This window comes from Rhinopithecus bieti, unplaced genomic scaffold (assembly GCF_001698545.2).
Source record: "Rhinopithecus bieti isolate Rb0 unplaced genomic scaffold, ASM169854v2 scaffold_1624, whole genome shotgun sequence".
NCBI lineage: Eukaryota > Metazoa > Chordata > Mammalia > Primates > Cercopithecidae > Rhinopithecus > Rhinopithecus bieti.
This window is the reverse complement of record NW_016803776.1, coordinates 1223859-1243984: the sequence shown is the minus strand read 5'-3', so window position 1 is coordinate 1243984 and position 20126 is coordinate 1223859. Positions and strand designations below refer to the sequence as shown.

The 20126-nt window shown below is 36.9% G+C and overlaps 1 long non-coding RNA gene across 1 annotated transcript in view; it reads right to left on the bottom strand.

Annotated features, from left to right (window-relative positions):
- Positions 1-1108: 1108 nt before the first annotated feature.
- Positions 1109-20126, bottom strand: part of LOC108515658 (uncharacterized) — a 135941-nt gene continuing 116923 nt past the window's right edge. Inside the window, exons 3-4 of the long non-coding RNA XR_001881586.1 lie at positions 2042-2079; positions 1109-1222 (exon numbers count right to left, since the gene is read on the bottom strand). This is a non-coding gene — a long non-coding RNA (uncharacterized LOC108515658). The remainder of the gene's footprint in view (positions 1223-2041; positions 2080-20126) is intronic.

Here is a 20126-nt window from a genome sequence, read left to right as displayed (position 1 = left end):
AGAAAAAATTCTTTTAGTTTGGGAGATCAAGAATGATTCAAGAAAAGAGTTGAAATAGTAACCGAGTCTTTGAGCTTGGGTAGAATTTGGATTCAGAGAAGGTAGAGAGAAAGGTCATCAGAGGCTTAAAATGAACAAAGACATAGAAGCCTCTCCTAAGCGAATATAGAACATAGAATAAAAAGTGATCTGTTTGAGATAGATGCAAAGGAAGTTATGGGAAATAATTTTTATAGAGTAAGAGTGGCCTGAAAGTAGAAGGCATTGAAAGTCTAATAGGTTTGGACAATGGGAGACATTGAATGATTGTGAACAGGTATTGGACAAGGTCATGGCTATGTTTGGAGTGTTCTTGTATTAGGTTGAACAGGAACAGGCTGGAGTAGCAGAGACCAGTAAATAAGTGTTAGGAACAAGAGAAAAAAGAAATGAAAAAAAGAGTTATGGCTCACTGAGGAGAAGAAATCTAAATGGTGTCTCCTAAGGAAAAGACAGAGGAAGAAAGAGGAACAGTCTTGGGACCTTGACAAAAGCAGAGGGCCAATCTGTATCCCTCAGCTCCAAAAATCATTTCTTTCTCTTAGAAATGAGGTGATCCATCATGAACTCATTCTGCTTTCCACTTGCCTGTCATCAAAACATTTATCTCAAAGTAATTGCTCCTTAGTCATCTCTCTCCCTAAAGAACAAGTGCATGAATCATAATTTCTATTTTACAGCAAGAAATAAGGAGACATGAGAAGTTCTGAAATTCACTTATCATTCAAAGTTCAGGTAGGGGCTAAGATAATAACCCAGGATGTCAATGAAGAAAAACAGGTCTAAGCAGAAGAGTAGCTTACTCAAGTTCTAATAATGTATATGATAAATAATAGGCACCCAATAAATATATTATAAATTAGTGACTGAATTAATGAGAGAGTGAATAAATCAAAGAAGGCCATGAATCCTCGAATCATTTGACAAGTTATTGAAACAAGTTCTAGATGTGACAGCAAGGTTGCCTCAATCTTTTATGTTCCTATTTTTCAGTAATTTTATATGCATAACAATCTTCAACCTGTTCAAGTTGAGTCAAACTTTATTCAATCAAGTCAAAATTATCCATGTGTTATGATGAGATTTAACATACATTTGAACAACAGCAATGAGCCAGCCAGTGTACCAGACTCCATGGATATAAAGACATATAGAGGGATCTTGACCTCAAGAAGCTTACAATCTGGAAAGAAACATTATTAAATAATAATTATAAACTGTGACAGGAGTTAAAGTAGACTTTTTAAAGTTTGCAACATGAGCTCTGTAAAGAATAAAATCTGAATTCTATTTTGCTCATTCTTTAATTTCTAACTTTTTAAAAATCAGAGGAATGGCAATAATAATCTTTGACTATTTCACAGGGTTATTGTAAGGGATTTTCTGAGTTAAAAACTTTGCATACCTTACCTTAATGTGAGATGCTATTACAATTACTTAGATATGGCATTATTGCCTCAACATTTCAAATAAGCTAGTAGCAAAGTTTTTCAGATCTAGAAACTGATGAAAGCAGCATCCATTGACCAAAATCTCAAAAAGTTCTCTCCAATTATAGAGTTTGAATGACTAGCTAAGGAGGAAATTCTGTCACCAGAATTTAAACTTTTAGGTAGAACTTTTCAGGCAGACAATTTTTCACCCCAAAACTTTTCAGGCAGACAATTTTCTCTGAGAAATGACAGATAACCAGTCCCTTTAAATATGTCAGGCCACATAAGAAATTAAAAAATTCAATCACTTAAAACCAAATTATTTAAAATGATATATAATATTGCAGTAAGTAGTAGCTCCTTTTTGCTTTGACTCAGATGACAACACTTGAATTCTGATTACATTCAAGGCAAAGAGATGTATTTTTCATACCAACCTTGAATTGCATTCCTGCTGTGGCCTGACATGGAAAAATTGTTAGGGTTTATATACAAAAGCTCATCATGAAGAAATGAAATGCTTTTTAAGTAAGTTTGCTTCTGGACAGAAAATGAAATTCATATCTTACCTCTGATGAAGGCTGAGCACAGCTTGAGTCTGGGACACCTGCAAGAGACAACAGCGGGAGGTGGATTTGGTTCATGGAATGTTTTCGGCAATAGTTCACTTTGTATGCAAGTCTCAAACTGGATTCTTCACGAGGTAAGCTAGTAAACTGGATTGCATATTGCATGGATTTATAATTCATGGTATTAAAACAGAACAGTGAAGTAAAATTAAACAGAAAAGCAACTTCTTATTTTCTTATTGCAGAGCTACACCCACCATAAGCACCTTAAATATTGCATCTGTGCCCAATTATTATCCTGGAATTAATGAATATGTGAAGTTTGGAACCAGAAGAAATCTTGAAAATCATCCTCTTCATGATGCCAGTCCTGATACCTTGTCATTTTTATTTTTTAGATGAAGAAATTGACAATAAGAAAAGTGAAGTTTCTGTCCTAAGAAATGGAAAAGAAAATACAGTGCATTGAGCTTCTGCCATGTGCCAGACACATTATCTATGGGTGCTGTGTGTCACAGATTAACCTCATAAGGCCAGTTCCCCAAGGTGAAGTGGCTATTTCAATTTTTGCTCATCTTTTACATCATTTTGTAGCATAGGGCCTCACACTTAGCAGTTGCTCAATAAATATGTATGGCATGAATTAATAACTGTTTTATTAAAGACAAAGACACAGAATAAGCCAGTGGCAGAATATGACTTAAGATTCAATTCTCCTGACACCTAAAGCCCTGTCCTTTTTATTGTGTCACAAACTCATCCACAAGTTTTCTGAGTATATGCTACCAAAGACAAGTCTTTGAGAGCAATGAGTCCCTGTTATATCTACTCCTGGGTGAATCCACACAAAATAGGTCCCTGTCTTATTTCAAGTTAAAACTTATTTTCCAGCATTTTGGGTAATATCTGGTAATTGTTTGCTGCTCTGTCTTTTAAAATAAATTTCATTAATAGCCATTATTAAAATGTCAAAAAAACAATAGATGTTGCTGTGGATGTGGGGGAAAGGGAATGCTTATACACTGCTGAAGGAAATGTGAATTAGTACAACCTCTATGGAAAACAGTATGGAGATTCCTTAAAGAGCTAAATTAGATCTACCATTCTATCCAGCAATTCCACTACTGGGCATCTTCCTGAAGGAAAAGAAGACATTATATTCAAAAGACACTTGCATGTACATATTTATAACAGCACAATTCACAATTGCAAAGGTGTGAAACCAGGCTGGGCGTGGTGGCTCACATCTGTAATCCCAGCACTTTGGGAGGCCGAGGCGGGTGGATCACCTGAGGTCAGGAGTTCGAGACCAGCCTGACGAACATGGAGAAACCCCATCTGTATTAAAAATACAAAACTTATCCAGGCGTGGTGGTGCATGCCTGTAATTCCAGCTACTCGGGAGGCTGAGGCAGGAGAATCACTTGAACCCAGGAGGCAGAGGTTGCAGTGAGCCGAGATCGCGTCATTTTACTCCAACCTGGGCAACAAGAGCGAAGCTTCATTAAAAAAAAAAAAGATGTGAAACCAAACTAAGCACCATTGACTAATGGGTGGATAAAGAAATCGTGGTATATATACACCATGGAATACAACTCAGCTATAAAAAGGAACAAAATATGTATTTTGTAGCTACTTGGATAGAGCTGGAGGCCATTATTCTAAGTGAAGTAAACAAGAGTGGAAAACCAAAAACTGTATGCTTTCAATTATGAGTGGAGGCTAAGCTATGAGTTATGCAAAGGTATACAGCATGATATAATGGACTTTAGAGATTCAGAAGGATGATGGTGGAAGTGGGGCTGGAGATAAAAATCTGTACATTAAGCACAATGTACACTAGTCAGGAGACAGGTGCACTAAAATCTCAGAATTCACCACTATATAATTCATCCATGTAACAAAAAAACCACTTGTACCCCACAACCTATTGAAATAAACCTAAAAAAAAATCAGTGAAAATTAGAAATACTATTTTTCCACATACACCATCAGAGGGCTTGCTATTCAACCACAAGATTATTTAAAAGGAATTTGGGGCTATAAGTTCATTAAGCCTTGTGCTCTTCTAATTAAACAACTTCAAACTTAAAAAATAAACAAATAAAATAAATGTCATTAGGAGATATGCTTTTTAAATAGTTTGATCAAGGTAAAGTCTAGAATAATAAACAATCCAGTCCAAGCAGCATGCCCATAGTGGTTTAGAAAATTAAACGATAGTCTTAAGAATAAGAACAAGATTAAATAACCTCTGACATCCCATTTAGCTTTAATATTCTATAGCACTGTTTAAATTAAAATTTTGGGAAATGACTGGGCGTGGTGGCTCATGCTCGTAATCCCAGCATTTTGGGAGGCCAAGGCAGATGGCTCACTTTAGTTCATGAGTTTTAGATCAGCCTGGGCAACATGGTAAAACCCCATCTTTATTTTAAAAAAATAGCTAGGGATGGTGGCAGGTACCTGTAGTCTCAGCTACTAAGAAGGCTGAGGTGGGAGGATTGGTTGAGCTCAGGAGGTGGAGGTTGTGGTGAGCTGAGATCACACCACTGCACTCCAGCCTGGGTGACAGAATGAGGTCCTGTCTCCAAAAAAAAAGAAATTTAAATTGAATGTTATTATTTAAATTAGAAATAATGATAATTAATTTAAATAATTTTATTATTTAAATAATACATAATAAAAGTTGGAATTAAACAGCATACAAAGTTTACAAAAAATTTCCATAAATACAATTATTGTGATGACTAAATACTACAAATACTCTACTTAGAATAACGCCTGGCACACAGAGCCTATCAACAAAAATTTGCTTTCCTCATTATTATTATTGATCATAGCAATAGTTGGATTTGCAATTTGAAGTTAGTGAACCATAGGTAAAGGCATCAAGTGAATTGGATTTGAGTTAGGTTTCTCCTTCTACTAGGTGTGTGTAATCTGGAGAAACTTATGTAACAATTCTGAGTTGTAGTCTGCTCACCTGGAAAATGAGGACAATACCCTTCTCATGATTGCTGCGAAAATTTAAAAAGATGCTGTCTGAAAAAACTAACGGTAATAGAGCCTCATAATAGCAGGGACAAAACAAATGTTGCTCTTTCAATAATTTTATTATTGTTATTGTTGTTTAGTCACAATATTCAAGTGAGAGTTTCTGCTATATTCATTTTATTGAAGAGGAAACTGAAGTTTGTAGAGGGAAAAATAACTTGAACATGTTCACCCAACCTCTAAGGGGGGCAGAACTCAGATGATAAATTAGATTTACTGATTCTTCCTTTTTTTTTTTTTTTTGAAGATGGAGTCTCGCTGTGTCGCCCAGTCTGGAGTGCAGTGGCGTGATCTCCACTCACTGCAAGCTCCGCCTCCCGGCTTCATGTCATTCTTCTGCCTCAGCCTCCCAAGTATCTGAGACCGCAGGCATCCACCACCATGCCCAGCTAATTTTTTTGTAATTTTAATAGAGACGGCGCTTCACCATGTTAGCCAGGATGGCCTCGATCTCCTGACCTCGTGATCTGCCTGCCTTGGCCTCCCAAAGTGCTGGGATTACAGAAGTGAGCCACCACGCCAGGCCCATAGATCTACTGATTCTTAAGCAACCCAGTATCCACTTAGGCCAAATTTCTTTGCAGAAAATAGTTATTTCCTGCCATGGCTTGTTAGTGAAAGCTTATAGGTCTATATACAATAGGTTAATAGATTAATATTTTTGTTGGCTTCCAGAGGCTAATAGGTTAATATTTGTTGGTTTGCAGAGTCGCAATGCCTTAAACAGGCACGTTTCATAAGTGCATCTTTTGAAACAAAACTCTTGTGATACTTAGAAAAAAAAATGGAAGAGGATTGTGTCTATGTCTCAATTTGAGAAGTGCTCTATATCTTAATCACCTGATTTAGATTCACATGTATATTAGTATATCAAAGGAGTCCCACACAGGATACTTAAAAAAAGGAATCTAACTCTATTTGGCTCCAGATTTCCTGAAGTATTTGAACACAGAAGACCTCTTAGGAGCCCACAGAACCCATTTTGGGAAATATCACCTTCCATGATGCTGGGAATTACAGATATATTGGCAAATTGTTAGGAGAGATAATGAAGAACAAGATAGAGTTTTACTTTCCTTTCAAATTCCACAATGTATATGGATACCTGATGTACATTATTATATTTGAGATTATTAAATACCTTGCTATAACTTTTGAAATACAAAATGAGAATGATAGTTAACAGGAAATACTGGACTAAGGTCGAAAAATGTAGGTTATTGTCCTAATTTTTATAACTAACTGTATCTTTACAGGATTGCCTTGCATTAAAATCCTTTCTCTGCCATTTAACAGTCATGTGACTTTGGGCAAGTCTATGAAGTCTACAAGCCTCCACTTACTCATGGGCAAAGTAAGGATAGTAATAAATACCTCTCATGGTTGCTACCAAGTTGACTGTAAAATGGGGCTGATATCACCTACTTGAGATTGTAAGGATGAGGATAATGCATGCAAAATACCCATCAGAGTTGAAGCATGGTAGACATCCAAACATTTTTAGCTGTAAGTATGACCACTTTAACACTTCTCATCTGTACTTTTCTTTTTCAGTAAACTAGTTGATTCAACACCTGCCCATCACTCAGTGTTGCTGCCCCCAGTTCCATTTTTTCATTCATTGATTCATTTGTTAATTCTCTTTTCCTTTTATGTGTTAAGCAGTTGATAACAAACTGTATACATTGGAAGAAGCACACGGCATAGATGAAAATGGTATACTCCTGGCATTTAAAGAGTACACAATTCAACGAAGATAACAAATGCTACTTCAGATAGACATTGTTTAGGGCCAAAAAAGAGATGTGTAAGAGGTATTATGAGAACACAGCAGAATGGGAAAAATTACTCCTTCCAGAAAGAGACAAAGAGATATTGGGAATGTTTCCCTGAAAAAATAATCTTTGAAATAGACCTTAGAGTTTGAAGAGGTGCTCATAAGGCAAGAACTTGTATCACTAAACACTGCTACCATGTATTAGTCTTTAAAATATGCCAGGAATGTGGAAAGTTGTAAATCCACATTAGCGGCAATCAGGACTGATAGTGATGTCCCCATGTTAACCATCTTGGTAAACATATTCTGAGAGATGACTGGCTGCCTCATCCCTAAATGTCCCCCCTCAGAGGATTGACATCACAATGTGATTGGGCTCTATAAATTATTCTTGTTACTTTTATCTTCATTCTTTCCCAATTCACATTTTGATTAAATGTTAAAAAGAAACTATGTGGCATCTGAGAAAGAAAATAATCATCAATGAAAAAAAGGATAACTTCTTACTTCTCTATTTCCTAATGTGTCTTCATTAACACACTGCTGTGGTCTGAATGTTTGTGTTTCCCCAGAATTCATATGTTAAACTCCTAACCCCCAAAGTGATAAAGGAAGTGGGACTTTTAGGAAGTAATTGGGTCATGATGATGGAACTCTTTTGAATGGGATCAGTATCCTTACAAAAAATGATCCAGAGAACGCTGCCCTTTTCACTGTATGAAAACACAGCAAGAAGGCACAATCTTATAAGTCAGAAAGCAGGCCCTTACTAGACACCAAATCTGCTGGTGCTCTGACCTTAGATTTCCTAGGCTCTGGAATTGTGAGAAATAAGTTTCTATCCGTTGTAAGGCACCCAGTTATAATATTTTGTTATAGCAACTTGAACAGCCGAAGACATACAGCTTCTCAAATTACAGCTGTCTTTAATATCTGCATGTATGCCGTTTTAGTTCCTTATTCTAAATTTTAGCATTTTATTTTTAATTTAAAAAAACTTGTATTTCCCCTTTAAATCATGGCAAACACATAATTCATATGTTATCTTTTGTTTTGAAAAAAGAGGATGTTTTTCTGTGCCAGGTATGTGTAACATTTATTTTAGCTCATGTCTTCTACTTCATTAAGGTTAAAATTAGACTGGCTTGTAGTATTTCTCAAAGGGAATTAAAATTTCCAGGGTGCTTACATTCCAAAATTCTATTTTGGAACTGATTTCTTAAGTTGGCTATTAAGTTGACTCACTGGTCTGGGTCTTACTTTGGCAATCACTTAGCTGCTCTGTACTTCCTTTCTTTTCCAAGAAGATCTGGGGATCATGGTGAAGGGCTCACATAGCAGCAGGTAACTCAGCCAGCTATCAAGGCACTCAGTCGAACAAAGGGAAATTTACAATATTATAGCTTACTCCCCTCAAAATGTGGCTGTATTTATAATTAGCACTTTTCCCTTTCTAGTCACCTCTTTTTTAATAATCCGAGGGTGGGGGCACTGAAGATGACTTTTTTTTTTTTCCTACCTTATGTGTGCATTCTTCTAACAAATATTTATTGAGAACCTACTGTGTGCCAGGTGCATTTCTCAACATTGGCAATACTCTAAGAACAAAGCAAATTACCTACTCTTACTTTTTTTGTTTTGTTTTGTTTTTTTGTTTTGTTTTTTTGTTTTGTTTTTCCTTTGTAAAGGAGTAGGGATAGAAATAGCTGCCTTGAATCCTTGTTAGAAGAATTAAATGAGACTTGTGCAGAAAGCACATAATAAAGCACCTTATACACCACTAGTAATAATATCATCCCCACCAAGATGAAAAATAATATTAAAAGGAAGCTTAGCCTTCCTCTGGACAATACCAGAGCAAAAATATCCCTTACCTTCTACCAGTGAAGGCAAGAATAGTAGCAACTAGGAGACAGAAAATAAATAACCAAAAAAAATTATGATAGATTATCAAAGTGTTAAGAAAACAAAGCATGGAAAAGTTGGTAGGGAGTAGGATAGCTACGGGAGAACAAATTGTACATTGAATCATTGAAGACATGCCCACAACCTACTTCATAGTGCATGACAGCTGTAAAAATCAACAGGAAAGAATGCCCATAGGAACCATCTTTCACACTTCATAGAGTTATATCAAAATGTATTTATAGGATGAATTAATCCTTGCTTTTTTTTCTTTTGGAATAATTTCTTTTGTGCATTCTATGAAAAAACAGAATTCACTCTAAAAAGGTATAATTATTATGATGAGTATAAATTTACAAGCTCTGAGCAATAAACCAAATTAAAGGTGAGAAAGCTGCCATGGAATCTCAATCTTGTAACCCAGGCTGCTAGAAACCGACATGATGGTGATCCCCAAATGGAAACCTGCCAAACGATAACTCCAAAGAAAGGCACAGTCATTCTAGCTCAACAGACAACAACAACAACACCCCCTGTTTCTTCATAGAAGAAATCTTCTTCTGGTCCATTTGCATGTGCTATAGAATTTGTACATCTAGAGGGGATTAATAGACTCGTTCTCTGGGCCCATGTGTGCTTTTGGAATGAAATCTCTGCCCTCAGGTGGAAATTAAGAACAAAAAAAGAGAGGTTGGTGCGTTGTTTAGGTAGAGGAAAGATTCTTGTTGATATTCCCTAACCAGGATACTTGTTTCCTACCATTTAATAAATGGAAGTGAGGAAGGAAATTAGAAGGATCTGCTATTACACTTGATAATTGAGATAGCTACAAAAATTTAACAGCATGCCTGTGGAAAGGGTCCTAACATGGAAACAAGATGGACCAAGAAAAAGCTCTCTTTAGTGTTGATATTTGTACTGACTGCCCTCCCCCTCCTAATCTTCCATACTTGACTTCTCCCTCTTGATTTTTCCCTTCTATCCCTCACCCTCCACAAGCTCCCTTAGAAGGCAGTTATCATGTGCATTATGTCCTTAGCCAAGGGAATACATGGAGCCCAATTCAGTAACCTGGGTGACCTATGAGTAAGTCATTTTTACTTTCCTTTCATTGTGACCCAGTATTCCTTGCCCTAGGAAACAAACTTGTTTCCCATTTTTAACTCAAGTTTCCATCTTAGACAACCTTCTGAGAATTTATTTCCCCAACTTTCTTCTTAAACCTGAGGTCTCTCTTATTATTGTTGCTGTTGTGATGATGAATATGAGAGTGGTAATATTTTTGCGCCAGACATTTATTATATTCTTCATGTATATATTCTTCATTAATCTTCACATGAAAAATTCAAGGTAGCGATTTTACTTTGTGTGTATTATGCAAAGAATTATGGATATGGCTTTTGGGCAGAGTTAACCTCAATCAGATTCATAAAAGCCCATAAAATTTTATGGGAGATGTACCAGCTTGGACTAAAAAAATAGAACTCAAAATGAAGAGGCCACTAGTTCTCCAGATTTCAACAAGAAAAAAGCATGATGATAAAGCTACCTAGCTACACACATGGAAAACTAATTATATCTTAGTGGGCACAGACATAAGCCCACAGCTCAGAGCCAAGAGCAGAAGAAAACAGGATAAAAGAATTACTTTCAGGAAGCAGAAGTTGGTCCTAATATAAGAACATGTTTTTCTAGAGTTGAAGAACCTGACAATATGGGCCCTTCAAGCTTGATGCTGCAATTAGGATGAGACATTTGTGGGTCCTGTGATGGAGTTGAATATATTTTGCACATAAGAGAAATGTGAATAATTTGTGACCAAAGAGCTAGAAATTTACAAAGGTTACTAGTCAATTGTGGTAAATTGCAAAACACAGCCATATTCTTCCATTTCTATTATACAAGCCTCTTTGAACTATGACTTTGGCATTTGTCTCATCAGTATGTGCAACCTACTTTTTCACTTCTTGCACTTGAGATGAACTGTGATTAGCTTTAACAAATAGTATGTAGAGGAAGTAACATTGTATGACTTCCAAGTCAAGGCCTCTAGAGCCATTGCAGCTTCTTCCCTTTTTCAAAAGCTGAGGCCACCTTGCTGTGAAAAAGGCCAGGATTAAAAACCATAGACGAAGGGAGAAGTTGGTCATCTAAGCTGCTTCACCCAACCCTTGTCATCCATCAGGTAACTGTGGCTGCCTGAGGAAGCCGAGGTGAAATCTGAAGAAAAACCACTCCATCAATCTACAGAATCATGAGAAAAAATAAACCTTTTTTTAAAGCCACCCTTTTACGGCTTAGATTCAGCTTTGTTATTCACCCATAGATAATGAAAACACCCTGTGACACACGTGAAATTATGTAGCTATCACCTATCTCTAACATCTGCAACAGAGATATGATAATACCAGTTTTCCCTTCTTTACACAGGTATTAACATAATTAAAGGAGGTCCTGAGCATTTGAGTAAAGCTGAATAATAATGCTTTAATTTATACTGCCTCCAATATTTTTCAAAATAATATTACATTCAAGTAATATTATTCAATATAAATCTTGGCTACAAATTTCTCAGAAGAAACATCTGTATCAATAGTAGTAAGAAAGTGGCAAGTGGCTCAATAGCTGGGACAGCACAGAAGAAAGGAAGGAAGGAGAAAGAATTAACTCTGAACTATCAACCAAAACAAATAAATTGACTAAAATAAACATAAATATTATTTTGTACTTAAGTATAAAGCTTAAGGTAAGTTAAACCTTGATGTTACAGAAGCACAGATACCAGTGTTGGAAACATTTCACAAGACATGGGATTCAACCTCTTATACAGAATTCAGGCCAGTAAATACCTAGGCTTGGTTGCACACATTTAGCAATAAATAATTTGCTTTCTCACTAAGTAATATAGTTTATTTCAATGCAGCTAAAAATGTTAGATTGTCCCTCTTTTGCACTGAAATCTGACAGTTTACAAAGAAAAAAATCTCACTAAAGATTTTCATTTACCTAAATCAGATTTCCCCAGATGTTAGCCTCAAATAAGATTGACCAGACCCTCCTGTAGTACTTGTAAACATGTATATTCCAAGTTCATTTACCCTGACATGCTCAATCTGGATCCCAGAATTTTTCAGTTGTGTGCTAGGTCATTCTTATGTGCACAGAGGCCTGAGAACCTCTGCCTTATGCTCTAAGTTCCTCAAGGATAGAAACAACATCCTATTTGTCCTTATATCTCCAGCCGTTGGCATACTCCCTGGTATATATGAGAATTCAACCACTTTTCTCAAAGAGGAGTGAATGGAAGTGTAAATGATGAATGAATGCCTTGTACGGCTCTCAGATTTGAATACTATCATGTCTCACCAGTCTCTGTTTCAGTTTAGATAGCATTTTAAATGGAGCCAAACCACACACATGACTTTAGGCAGGTTAAATTTTAGAGATATGACCTAATGCCAAAGTCCTAATTCTTACCACAGGGTAAGTGGTTAACATACAGTTGTTGAAATATTTTGTTTTGAAACTTTTGCTAGTCTATTTTCCATTATTTGTTACAATATACTCAGAATAATTGGATTTTTGTCCTGATAACTGAGATTTTAGTTAATCCTTTGGTTTGACAAACTGTTGATGACTCTAGTCCTTCTGTATAGGAGGGATTTGTCAATCTCTTTCCAAAATTGTCACCTGGCCCCAAGAGTACCTAGCCCAGTGGTTGAGTTTCTTTGAACTGCTGCCTGACTCCCTTGCAGCTGCCTTCCCAGACTCGAGTGGCACCTATTCTTGCACATCCTATTTCTGTGATATACTCCTCAGCCCTTCCTGAAAGTAACTACTGTCCTGAAACCATTGTCTACTCCTATTTCTTCATAATATCATTCCCTAACTCCCTCTGCCTTTCATTTATAGCTCACCTTCAGAATCCAGATTCTATTACCTGAATCTTTCCACTGAAGTGGAATATCATCATATTTGACTGCTTTATTCATTTCCAGTTTGTGGACCAGAGTACAATGTGCCTTGCAAATAATGAAATGGTAGGAAATCATTTCTCTAATTGGATTTGGAAGCTGAGAGTTTAAACTAATTATGTCCCATTCTTCTTTTCCAGTTGTGCTTGGAATCTGGAGTCAGCCAGAAATGGACTTGAGACCAGACTGTACCATTAACACGTAAAAATTACCTAACTCCTCTAAATACCACTTCCATCCGCAAAATGGGAACAACATTAGTATTTCTTCATTAGATTGGTGCCAGATAGTGTGCTTTGCACACTGCCAGGTACACAGTAAATTTTTTATAAGTGGTAGCGTATTAAACTGTTCTAGCATTGCTATGAAGACATACCTGAGACTGGGTAATTCATAAAGAATAAAGGTTTAATTGGCTCATGGTTCCACAGGGTGTACACGAAGCATGATAGTGGCATCTTCTCAGCTTCTGGAGAGACCTCAGGAAACTTACAGCCATGGTGGAAGGTGAAAGGGGATCAGGCATGTCACAATGGTAGAACAGAAGCAAGAGAGACAGTAAGGTGCCACACAGTTTTAAACAGCCAGATCTCACAAAAGTCATTCTCTATTGCGAGGACAGCACCAAGGGGTTGCTGCTAAACCACTGAGGGAAAACACACCCCCATGATGCAGTCACCTGCCACCTGGCCCCACCTCCAATACTGAGGATTACAATTCAACGTGAGATTTGGGTGGGGACACAGATTCAAACTATATCAGGTACTATTGTTAGGACTCTGTATGGATCCTCTCCAGGAGTCCATCATCTAACATATGGCAATAAAGTGTTAGGAAACAGTGCAGGCATTTTTCAGTTTCTTCTAAGATAAGAATGCATCTGTATCATCCCTAGCGCATAACTCCTCTTGCCTAAAAATAGAGCACCTTCTGCTTTGTGTCAGGAACTATCATTATTCCATTAGCAGCTTTGCTGAAAGCCACCGAGAGCTCAGCAGAACCACTGTGTCTGCAGCTTGCTCTTTGACCCCCTAAAGGACCACAGGGACTGAATTTCATTCCACTCTCTGGTACATCAGGCCACACATCCCTCACAGCTCTCCTTGTCACTTACAGCTCATACCTTATTAATATATGTATCTCTTCTTGCTAGATAGGAGGAAATCCTAGAAACCACCAAGGTCATGCTTATGATAACTGATCAATCCATTCATTCATTTCAAGGAAGTGACTAATTACAAGAAGGTTACAAACATACTGAAAAACAATGTATGCTGGTTAGGAAATTTGCATTCTGGTTTCTCCCTGTGATAAGAGAGACAGATGACAGTTTAGGACAGCTATGGGCTACTAGTTTGTGACAGCTGAATAAATATTAGTATTTGGCCCTGATACAAAGTCTAATTCAAAAGGGAGCTGCTTCCATTTTTTTTCCTCTAACTTCAGGAATTATGGATTTGACTAAGTGAAAAAAAGTAATGTAAAGCTTAACAATGGTGAGGTAAAAATGATTATAAAATAACTACAGATGTGCATTTGCTGAGTATTCACTATATGTCATCCATTATATTAAGGGAATAAGGCATACTAGTCACTTAATGTGTAGAAAAGTTAAGAAGTAAATATCTGTATTCTACTATATAGAAGAGGGAAACTAATTCTGATAGGTTGGGCATTATGTCTAACGCCCCCAGTGAATGGGAGGTAGAGCCAGGATCCTAGCACTGATTATGTGGCTCCGGAGTCAGACATGGGCTCAAGACCAGCAAATGTTTTCTATAAAAGGCCACATAGTAGACATTTTAGTCTTTGTGGGCTGTATTTGTCACAACCACTAATTCTACTCGGATAATGAAAAAACAGCCACAAACAATATGTAAATGAATGAGGGTGGCTATATTATAATAAAACTTCAAAGAAACAGGTATATAGCATACTCCTGCTCAACACAATGAGTACACTGAGCTTTATGAAAGTAGCCAGCACTCTCTTACAAATTTGAAACTAGATGGGCTTTGAATGAAGATTCTGCCTCCCCATCACCTTATCAACCTTCTCCTTTGGCCCCAGGCAGTGGGATGAGCCTTGAAAGAAGCTGTAATGTTTACTCTTGCTGTAAACGAAGCCAATGGAAACTTGGCCCTTGATCAGCAGCCTTTCAGCCTGGACAAAGTTGGGTCAGAGTAAATGTATTTGTTCATCACCTTCCACCTTCAGGTTAACTCTTTTACATTTCCTAGCAACAAAAGAAGGGAAAATAAATAAATAGTTTTTTCAAACTGAAATTCTTGTATGGACACCCCAATAGGAGAGTGGCAATTCTGACAAACTCTTTCATCTCGCTGTTAGACACTGCACCAGAACCACTGAGTAATTAATTGATCACTATTTATTACAGTGTCCTACTTCCTGATGAAATAATCAGTCATTACTAAGTAGAGAGGCTGTGTCATGCAGTGAATGGACTCTGAAGCCAGATCTCCTGGGTTCAAATCCTGGCTCTGACATTTGATCGCTATATGACCTTGGAAAAATTAACTCATTTTTCTGTGTCTCCACTACATATCTGTAAAAGGACGGCGATTACTAAATTCATAGTGTTTGGTAAGAATTAAATGAATTGATATATGCATAGTAAGTGTTTGGAAAAGTACCTGATGCAGGCAAACACACGATAAAGACTAGCTATTTTTATTAAAGAACATGGGGGGAAAATCTCAATTTGGCCATTTTTTTTAGTAAGGAAATATTGATTGAGCTTATACTCTCAACAATGGTTCTTCTGAATAAGATTAAGGAGCTTAAACTCCAGTAGCCATTATAATTTTGAGCTCTGTCAGGGTGATTTTGGAAAAATGATGTGCCAGTTGCATTAAAACACTGTAAGTATAATTGCCTTAATTCACTTTAAGTTCCTTGGTATATATCAGCAGCATCTATCAAAAGTCTCATGTGCGCATTTCTGGAATATAGTGAGGAAAACACAAGATGGTATATCTCAGGTGGAGCAAGAACTAGAATACGATTCTGAAGTGAAATATAAAATCAAAACTATCAGAGAAAACACCGAGGAACTGCAATTCATAATAATCACTTACTTAGATTGTAGTTAAGGTCATGAAATTGTGGTGGCCCCATACTCTTCAATGGATTAAATTCCTTTATGATAAGTTATAACTGATTTTTATCCCTAGGCAGAAGTGGAATCTAGTAGTATCCAAAGCTTTTTTGTGTGACAGTGGATAAGAATTATGCTATTTACAATACATGTAACCTTAAGAATCATAATCTGTAAATTGATATTCTCATTTGTAAAATAAGTATTCAAATAATAATGGCTGTCTCATTACATTATTATGCAATGTACATGAGATAGCACATGTGAACTACCTAGTATGGAGCCAGTTACAGAATAAACTTATTTTATTTTTATTTTTGAGACAGAGTCTCACTCTGTCACCCAGGCTAGAGTACAGTGGAGTACAATGATGTCTCACTGTGACCTCTGCCTCTTGGGTTCAAGTGATTCTTTTGTTTCAGCCTCCCAAATAGCTAGGACTGCAGGCACAAGCCACCAGGTCCCAGCTATTTTTTCTGTATTTTTAGTAGAGACAGGTTTTGCCATGTTGTCCAGGCTGGTCTCAAACTCCTGACCTCAGGTGATCCACCCACCTCAGCCTCCCAAAGTGCTAGGATTACAGACATGAGCCATCGCACCCGGTCTAGAATGAACTTTTAAAAATCTTTCCCCACCGAGCTCAGAAATGTCTACTGTCTAGAGTCTTTATCACAATGGAGTATGTCCTATATTATTCAAGCCTCTTCAGCTCCTAAAGAGGGCATATTGAGATCCACTGGATACTGTGGCAGCCTTGAAAACATTGTGCACAGAGCTCTTGCTATGGGGAATATAATTGGTTGATAGTCCCAGAAGCTTCCCTTTTGAATTTATTCCCCACATTCATGCCAAGGCTCCACCTTCTATGGTCCACTCCCGTCAATGGCTGAGCAAGATGAAAATACTAATGCAGGTCCATTCTGTGAGACACCGGATTCTTTTAACCAAAGTGCCTCTGACTTGAGGATGTCTCATCAGCATAGTCAGCACTTTCTTTGAGTTATTATAAAGCCTCTAGACTGAGACTCTCCCTGCACTGTGCTCCTTCCTCACTCTCTCTTGCACAAGCGTCAAACCTGCATGGTGGGGTGAAGTCTCCTCTTCCTCCTCTGGCTCCCCATCTGATCCTTCACAGACATTTCCCCCAAAAAATGCAGCTGAATTTCACTGTATCACCTACTTTTTGTAGGACCCAAAATGATACAGACAGTCAGAATTTATTTATATACATCCTGACCTAATAGGGTTTAACTGCCTTACCCTTATTCCTGGCTGTATTTTTTCAACTTTTCTATTAATTATTCTATTAATTATTCATTACAAACCTACTCTATATAGAGCACTTTATATAGAATTTTCAAGACTATGACTTCTGCTCTAATTCCAAGTTAGATTCTCATGTCCAACTAGTCAATTCTGCCAGAAGTCAGTGTTTTTACTGCTTTGATCAGCAATACCGTTATTTCCCCTCACCCACACACAACACAGTGTACTGTGAACTCTGGTCCTTCTTTTGTAACTTCCCATTGGCTGCCCCATCTTGCTAATGAAGTTTTTCTGGGCCTCACGGCACCTTCCAAAATGGTCTGTACAAATCATGTAATTGTCAGGAGATATCTGATTTCTTAATGGTGATTATTAAATGTGAGACTTATAGAGACAAATCCTTTATTACTGGATTTAAGAAGGAACTTAGACATGAACTTTTCCAATCATGACTTTTCACAGATGAGGAGTCCAAGGACAAAGATACTAAGAGACTTTGTTGAGGTCAAGCACAGAATGGAAATGAGACCAACAAAAAAAAGAAAAAGTGCTGTCCTCCCAAAGAAACAAAAAGCCTAAATAGTAGATGCAGCAACTTTCTGAAGAGCTCCAGCACCCACAACTGAAGACAATAAACAGGAATTTCAAAATGTCATGTCGGGACAAGGGTTCCAAAAAAGAAAAGGCTGGATGCTTTTAAGGAGTTTTGTATAATAAAAAAACTGCTAATAAAATTATGAGTAAGAAAAGCATCTAGACAATCAAGTGCTTAATAAATAGATTTTAGACATTAAGGGTTCTTGCTTGAATATTTGACTACAGGCTCAAATATAACAATGAGTGTTCCGATAATCACCACATGCAAATATAGCCATGTAGGCCTTCCAGGTAAGAAGAATGTAATTTATATGAAAGGACATTTTTGTTTTCCTAACAATAAAATTGGATAATTTACCTATGAAATTGTTATCTTTTTCTATAAACATAATAAATATATTTTTTCTCCTAGAGGGAGAGTCATCTTTTTGTCTTTGTTACGTACAGCTCTCTACTTCAACATTAACCATACATTAGGACAAGAAAATTTTCTTCCATGAGGGGAAAATTTGATTCATTTCTTGATGTTACATTGGCTATTTTCATTTCTTAGACCAATGATCTACAAACCCTAATGAGCATATCACACAGAGCTATCAGTAAAATTTTTGAGTATGCATTTCCCAAGAAATAGTGATTTATAAGGTATACACAAGTAGTATATTAGTTGAACATATTGTGAATATTATAATAAAGAAAAATAGATTTTGAGGAAGGATGAAATAAATATTAATGAAATCTCTAATATTTTCTGTTATCTTCCTCATGGATCATTTTGAATATCCCACTTTTTAGACCACTGGTCTATTCTGTGAATGAAGAAATAAATACCCTCTGTATTTAATCAAAACAAAATTCCATTTCATTTCTTTGTATTCATAATTCTATCAGGATGCATTCAAACCACTTTTTCTACTATCCTAGCTCTTGACATTCCTTAGGTTATCCGTATAGATAATACCTCACTAAACCTCCTAGATCAAGGCTTACAAACAAGCTGACAATGGTAAAATTAAACCAATAAACATATTATGCATGGACTAAACACTGTTGCTTAACTATCTGAACTCTAAACTCTATAGGAAGTGAAAGTTCTATCATTTACATAATCCCTACCATTCTTTATTATCTCATGCCTGTCCGACTTCACTCATTTACATTGTGGCAGATTTAAAATAACCACAAATTATTTGATGCTCTTCCAAGCCAGAGGTAAGTTTATTGCTTCTCCCTTTGAATCTGAGTTAGCCCTGTGATTTGCTCTGATCAATACAATGTAGTGGGAAATGATACTGTATAAACATATGATATATGCAACTTCTGTTTTCACACATTTCCCATTGAATTCCAGATGCCACTCTGTAGGAAGTCTAGGCCATATGGAGAGGCTATGTGGAGGATAACTGATGCACTACAATTAATACCCCAGCTGAGCTCCTAGCTGATAGCCATTACCATTCGCAAAATATTTGAGTAAGTAATCTTAGACATTCCAATCGATTCAAGCCTCTTGATTATTACTGAAGTGGTTGACAACACATAGGAGCAAAGGATTCACCTGCTGAGCCCAGCTCATGTAGAGAATTTTGAGTGAGAATAAATGGCTGTGATTGTTCTAAGCCAACAAGTTGTAGGGTGGTTTCTCACATGGCAATAGAGAACCAAAATATCTATTATCTTGAAATGGCACAGGGATTGGAATATCTTCCCTATACAGACCTTCAATCTAGTTGGGTTTGACTAAAATTGGGTTTCTCATTTGACTTTACATTTGTATTCTCCATATCTTTGCTTTTAACAGTTTTTAAAAGGTTTTGTGCACCTATATAAATTCTAACCCTCTTTCCACGCAGAGGTGGTTACACATTCCAGTTCCTGTGTCCTAATCAAGTAATCATGTATGTGAATAGTAATAGCCACTAACTTGGAATTATAAGGAAGACTGAAAGACATTTTGTCTATATAGGGAATCACAGAGTGTCAGGCCCACAGACAGGAAGATGATCTACTATTGAAACTCAATTCACGTATTTAAATAGCCTTTATCTTTACTCAACCTAGTATTATTTTTTTGTTGAGGTTTTATTGTATTTTATGTTTTTTATTTTTTTATTTTTTTATTTTTAATTTTTTTGCTTTTTATTATACTTTAAGTTCTAGGGTACATGTGCATAACATGCAGGTTTGTTACATATGTATACTTGTGCCATGTTGGTGTGCTGCACCCATCAACTCGTCAGCACCCATCAATTCGTCATTTATATCATGTAGAACTCCCAATGCAATCCCTCCCCCCTCCCCCCTCCCCATGATAGGCCCCGATGTGTGATGCTCCCCTTCCCGAGTCCAAGTGATCTCATTGTTCAGTTCCCACCTATGAGTGAGAACATG